This window comes from Solanum stenotomum, chromosome 11, assembly GCF_019186545.1.
Source record: "Solanum stenotomum isolate F172 chromosome 11, ASM1918654v1, whole genome shotgun sequence".
Classification (NCBI taxonomy): Eukaryota; Viridiplantae; Streptophyta; class Magnoliopsida; order Solanales; family Solanaceae; genus Solanum; species Solanum stenotomum.
The window spans coordinates 27,636,513-27,643,505 of NC_064292.1; the positions used below are offsets into that span (position 1 = coordinate 27,636,513).

General features: G+C 35.1%; 1 pseudogene; it reads left to right on the forward strand.

Moving 5' to 3' along the window:
• Positions 1-457: 457 nt before the first annotated feature.
• Positions 458-2,191, forward strand: LOC125845803 (pentatricopeptide repeat-containing protein At3g22150, chloroplastic-like; annotated as a pseudogene).
• Positions 2,192-6,993: the final 4,802 nt, after the last annotated feature.

The window sequence follows — 6,993 nt, forward strand, 5'->3', positions numbered from 1 at the left end:
AAGAATGACTCCTTTCCTTTTTGTGCACTACTTTAACTTCAACTTTCCACGTGGCATGCTTAAAACCACAAAATTAAATGACATTTTGGTACATTTAACATAACTTTGATTTAGAATAAATATAGATATAAATAGATATAGGTTAATTAATTTCATTTTTAAAAAAAATTACTCCTTCTGTTTCAAAAAGAATTACCAAATTTCCTTTTTCATCTATTTCAAATAGAATAACCAACTTTCCTTTTTAGTTTGTTTCAAAAAGAATGATCCCTTTCATTTTTTTGCAACACTTTAACTTCAACTTTCCACGTGGCATGTTTAAAGCCACAAAATTAAAATGTCAAACTAGGACATTCTTTTTAATCTAAGGAACAACTTGTTAGGTTAAAAATGGACAAACAAATTGAAATATAGAAGTGAATGATTATTTGTAATACCAAACCATTGTCTTCTTTCTCTTCCTTCAACTTTCTCACAGTCTCCATCTTTGATCTTAACCACTCTAAAAAATTACTCTTCTCTACCCCTCACGACCAAGAATGCACTCTTACGGACTCAAAACCCAGAACAATTCACTTTTGTTTAAGCAAATCGTGCAAACAAGGTCAACCCCATCTCGCCTGCCAACTGTTCGATACAATTCCTCCACCACCTACTGTCCTTTGGAACACAATATTAATTGGGTTTATTTGTAATAACATACACCATGAAGCCATTTCATTCTATTCCCGATTGAAACACGTGGGTTCATCCGTATGTGATAAGTATACTTATTCCTCTGTTCTCAAGTCTTGCGCAGAGACCAAACAGATTCTTGTAGGTAAAGCCACGCATTGCCACATTATGCATTCTGGGATGCATACTAGTAGGATTGTTAGTAATTCTTTGTTGAATATGTACTCTGCTACTTGTCTTACATTGGATAAAGGTACTGATTGTGATTTAGTTTAAAGGGTGTTTAGAACTATGTGTAAAATAAATGTTTATGCGTGAAATACTATTTTTTCATGGTATGTGAAAAGGAAAAGGTTTTCAGAAGCAGTAAGGTGTTTTGTTATGATGATGAGATTAGGCATTAAGCCAACTATTGTTAGTTTTATTAATGTTTTCCTTCTGTATCAGAAATAGGGGATGTTAAAGTTGTTGATGTTCTTTATGGGTTGCTTGCGAAATTGGGTAATACATATGTAAATGGCTTGTTTGATGTTAGTGTTGCCATTGTTATGTATGCTGATCTTTGTTGCATTGAATCGGTGACTAGAATATTTGAGAATACTTGTGAAAGAATTATAGAGATATGGAACTCTATGATTAGTACGTACATTTAGAACAATTTTCCTTTAAAAGTTGTTGATCTCTTTCGTGAAGCAGTAGAAGTAGAGGATGTTGTTACTACTGATGATGTGACATTTGTATCTGCTCTTATGACTACTTCACAGTTGCAGAATTTGAAGTTTTCCCAACAGCTACATGCATGTCTAATAAAGAAATGCATGGAATCACATGTTATTTTTCTTAATGCTATGATAGCCACATATTCTAGATGTAACCATGGTCTACTCTTTGCGGCAGACTGGTTTAGAACCAGATGTTGTATCTTTGTAGTAGTCTTGTCTACTTGCAGCTACACCGGATTGGTTGATGCATGCCTTTACATATTTGAGTTGATGGGTGAAGAATACGGGATTCAGCCATCAGCATAGCACTATGCTTGTGTGGTTGACATGTTAGGGAGAGCTGGACGGTTGGATGAAGCTCAATTTTTTTCTAAAGAGTTGGGTGTTGAGGGTAATGTCTTGGGAAGATGGGGATCACTCCTTGCAGCCTGCAGAGTGCATAGATATTTTGAATTGGGGAAAATTGTTTCTAGTAAGTTGCTTGAATTAGAGGGGAGTGATGGAATTTTTGGTTATCATATTCTGCTTTCAAATATATATGTAGAGGAAGGAAATTGGCAATTTGTCGACAACATCAGAAGAGGAACGCGCAAAATGGGATTGTCAAAGGAGGTTGGCTATAGTTTGATTGATACTTCTGGATATCCACATTGTTTTGTATTTACAGATAAGAAGTATCCTCAGTATGCATAATATATGATATGTTGGGATATTTAACCATCAATATGAAGGATGCTGGCTATAAGCCTAAACTTGAACTGATAGAAGTGTGGATCTATGGGCTAGAAGAATAAAAAGCTATTAGTTCTCCCACTATGTTGTTGTTCTCCTAATTTGTACCTCTGTATTCATGATATTTTTGGACAACATTTTGCTAAAGTTCATATGATTGTAGCTTATCAATGACTAGTTGCCTTTGAAACTCGAGGTAAATAAGTTGTGTTTTAGCTTTTTTTAGTTTAGTTTTTTCTTCTGAATTATGCCTTTTTACTTTGTAAAGATACTCAGAAGTAGGATATCCAGTTAGTGAAATGTATGTATACTTATTTATTAATACAGATCCGTCAAGAATATCCAGTTTACCTATTTGGTGGGAAACACGGAATCCTAGATAGCAAAAGAAGGGTCTTATCCAAAATGACAACTTCTATCAAGCTGTCTGATTGACTGAAGAACATTTAAATTAAGTGACCAGTTCTTTCCTTTGAATAACTTATACTTGTCCTGCAGGTTGACTTTTAAACTGTTGTATTAAGGATTTTCTTTGATATAGTGTTTGCAAGTTCATGAGTGTTTTTATATTGGAGCCAAATGGCATTAATAACACTTGTTAAGTTTGGTCCAGATAAGTATTAATATGTCTGCTAAGGTTGGTTCAATCAGTAGGACATTATAGTTCATCTTTCAATAGCATGATATTACTATATAGACCCCTCCTCAATTTCAGAATCATTCAATGCTCTCCTAAAAAGTAGATTCCAACTGTGTTGAATCCAGGCTTGTTCCACAATGTCATTGTTCTGCATACTCAATGTATATAGAAGAGAATAAGTTTCTCAAAGTGTCTTCCTTTATCTATATTTTGTTTAAGAACCCTATCTTCTGTCCAATCCCAACACTCATACATATAATTTTTTGAAATGTGGGCATAGTCTTCTAATGGTCTTCCAAACACTGCATCTAAATGTGCCCATCACCTCTTCAACTATCCACCGGTTAAATAAACTATACTTTCCTGATATAAATCTCTTCTATACAGCGTGTCCATAGCAACTTTTGGAGTAAATTACTATTGTAGAGACTTAGGTCCTTCAATCCTAGCCTCCTTGGTTTTTGCTAAGTGTGAGAGTATCCCACTTCACCAAGTTGTAGCCTTCCCTTTCCTTGTTGCCTTGCCAAAGAAAAGATCTCCTGAGACTATTTATTTTCTTCTCAATGTTCTTGGGGACTGGAAATAAACTCATCATATAAGTAGGTGATTCATCTAATAGTGACTTGATGAGGGTCACCCTACCACCTAGGGACAAATACTAGCTTTTTCACCGGGCATGTTTCCTCCCACATCTCTCCAACACCACATTGCACACTTCTAGCTCTTTCTTCTTAGCAGCCAAAAGTAGTTCCAGATATTTTGTTGGTTGTGTATCCATCTAGCAACTCAATGTCTCAACTAGCCCAAGAAAATTGTCAACTTGGTTGATACGGAGTAGATGACTATTTAGCCAATTGACACGCAAGCTTGAAATGCTCTACTAAATAGTGAGTATAGCCCTTATGTGTCTAATTTGTGCCTCCTTTGACTCATAGACTATAAGAACATCATCAACAGAGAATAAGTGTGTGATCTCCAGCTCCTTCCCTCTCCCAGCAAGTGCACTAAATCCTCTCCCATCCTTTAGTCTTTGCCTTCCGAAACAAGTGATTTAACCACTCCATGGCTATTAAGAATAGGAATAGGGACATAGGATCTCCCTGTCTAAGACCTCTCTTAGATTGGAAGAATCCTTCAGTGTTTCCATTTATGAGGAGGGAAAACTTCACACTTGAAATGCAGTTATTGATTCAGCCAATCCACTTGCTACCAAATCCCACGTCCTTTAGTTTTTTAACAAAGAAATTCCAATTAACATGGTCATAGGCTTTCTCAATGTCTAGCTTGCATAGAATCCTAGGTTTTTTCTGCTTTACCCTGGTGTTGACCATTTCATTATACAACAATGTTGCATCTATTATGTGCCTACATCTTAAAAAAGTCATTTGGTGTTCATCAACCAATTTCACTATCACTGTCTTCATTCTCTCAGTTAGCAACTTGGAGATGATTTTATAGACTACTCTTATCCAACTGATAAGTCTAAAGTCTTTTAGCTCAATTGCATCAGGTTTCTTTGGGATTGAAGCGATCAATGTAACATTAAATGATTTCTCAAACGCACTCTTCTGATGGAATTTTTTTGTACTAAACATTTAGTCCTCTTTCAAAATATCCCAACATTTCTGAAAGAAATTCATAGTGAGGTCATCAGGGTCTGGTGCTTTGTCCCCATCATACTAGTTGATGATCAATAACACTTCCTCTTCTGTAAATGGTCTTCGTAACCATTCATTTTCTTCTATAGACTTTTGGACATCCTACAAAATCAAAAGAGGGTCTCTAGGATTCAAGTTCTGAGTAGAGTGTGGCATTTAATACATATGACATGGCAATAGAGGAGGGTGTTTTAATGGTTCCATATCCCACAATGTTATGTGTTGAGCCATCAACTACCATTACTTGATAGGGTGCTTTGTGTGATCGAAAGGTAGAAAATATATTAGGATTACGTGTCATGTAATTACTAATACATGTATCAATCACCTAGTTGTTCAAAGAGGAGACTGCATATGCTTTTCTTGAATCAACAAGGGTAGTAACTGAAGTTAATTCTTTCAGGGATTCTTGATACTGAGAGGACTCCGCAAATACATTCGCCAAAACCAATTTTGTCTTACCCTAATAATTTATAGCCATATTTCCTCCTTTTTAATTGTTTGAGTTATAGTTTCAACTCAAAATACCCAAAAATATTAATATAGGAGAATCTAACAAACACAAACAATACCAACAAATAGAATCCAGTACTGAAAAGGAAATTTGTTAATATCAAGACATGCAAAATTTTATGGGATTAAGTCCATACAAATTTTGAACGAAGTTATAAATTCAAGACATATTGACCCAAGTGAACATTTTGGGTTAATAAAGCCGGATTAATTATTTAAGTCAAGATTGCATGACTTTTATCAAATCCAACTACATTGGGCTAGGTTGGGCCTCTACAAAATGGTCCACCCACATGTTTTAAGCCTAAGGGTCCATTAGGATTACTTGGAATCTACCCTAAAACCTTTCATCCATGCCTATATAAAATAAAAAGGCTACATATTCTCTTTGGAGGCATCTTGAAAATTCTATAACATCTTGGAAGACACTAAGATAGGATTGGACAAAGACGAGAGTGCTCAACTGGAACAACGACCAACAAATACCAATTACTTAGATAACGGTTCTTCCCCTTCTCCTTTAAGGATTTAAGGTGAACTGTATGGAGGTAGGAAAGAAAGACGTCCTCAGCTTCTCTAGCATTAGTGAGAGCAATTTGAGTATCCCTCATGCACCTCCTTCTGTAGATAGAATTATAATGAGTGGAAACAAGAAACCTTACTAAGAAAGGTGCTTGTTGAGTAAGGCCGACTTTCAAGCCAACCCTTGGTATAGGTTGGGCATTTGAGCGCATGATTGGTCCATTGAAGATTGTACAAGCCCAACGCACGCATGTATACATCTTATATCATGATCATGTCAATGCCATCAACAAGCCAAATTTCCTTTATTTGTTCTATTATGTACTTCTTTCACGTCATTAGCTTTGAAAAATTGTCTCCCTCTACTGGTTCACCTCAATGAAAAACTTAAGAATAGCCTTGCTTCAAAAGGTCATCAATAATATTTGATTCCAAGAAATTAGCAACCAATTCACCCAACAAAATAATTGTAGTCAATAGTAAAATACAAGATTTACTTGACATCAAGAACAAGCATCCACAAAACACTATTAAATCAATATTGAGCAAAACTCAGCAAACCGCGACAAGACCAAACTTAAACTAGATCTAAATGACTGAAGGAGAGACTAGCATACTAGAACATTAATTGTCTCGAATAACATGTTTTCGCCCTAGTCTATTTCCATTATTATGTATTGCCAGTTTGAAAAGGGCTCTTAACGTGATATTCAATTAGAGGAAATACGTGTAAGCACTCTTTGTCTTAGTAACAAGTTAATCAAAAATATCTCCAAAACTGAAGCTTTTATGAAGACTAAATACACCTATGAGATATATGAAGATGTACTCTATCCACCTAAAAATATTATAAGATATGAGATGTTTAGAAAGACACTAACGTGGTCATTGAGAAATAAGAAATTTTGAAATTCCATTTTAGTAAAAATGTAAGTCGTGCAATCAAATACAAGAAATGATATAAACATCAATTCAGATTATTAATGTCATCCTCAAGAACTGTACTGCACACTGACCTGTGTTCATGTTCTGCCCATGGTGCCCCGTTTCGCCATTCTACATCTACAAAAAATGATATAAACATTAATTCAAATTATTAATTCTTGTTTTGCATTTCAGGATAATTAGATAATGTGACATATCCAGACTCGATGCTATTGATATCTTAAATTAATACATTACAATGATCCTTAATATCATTAACCAATTTCCCAGGAAGTGCTTTTGGTATTTCCTCCAATAGATTGTTGTTATCTTTGTTGGTCGCAAGAGTATTCTCAAAGATTTAATTCTCCTCCTCAGTCCAGAAGGAGTTATTGCATGTTCGATCACTGTTCATTTTCTTTTAGATCTACAAGGAAGGCTCAAACATGAAAAATGTAAGCTCTTCAAGAGGATTCAGAAAACAGATGAGTGTCAATATATGACCAAAATTTATCATAAATATCGGGCATCTAAAATAAGATTTTTGTAACCCCTAACACTTAGAAATCAGAAACAATCGCAACAAGACACATTCTTTTAAATTAAT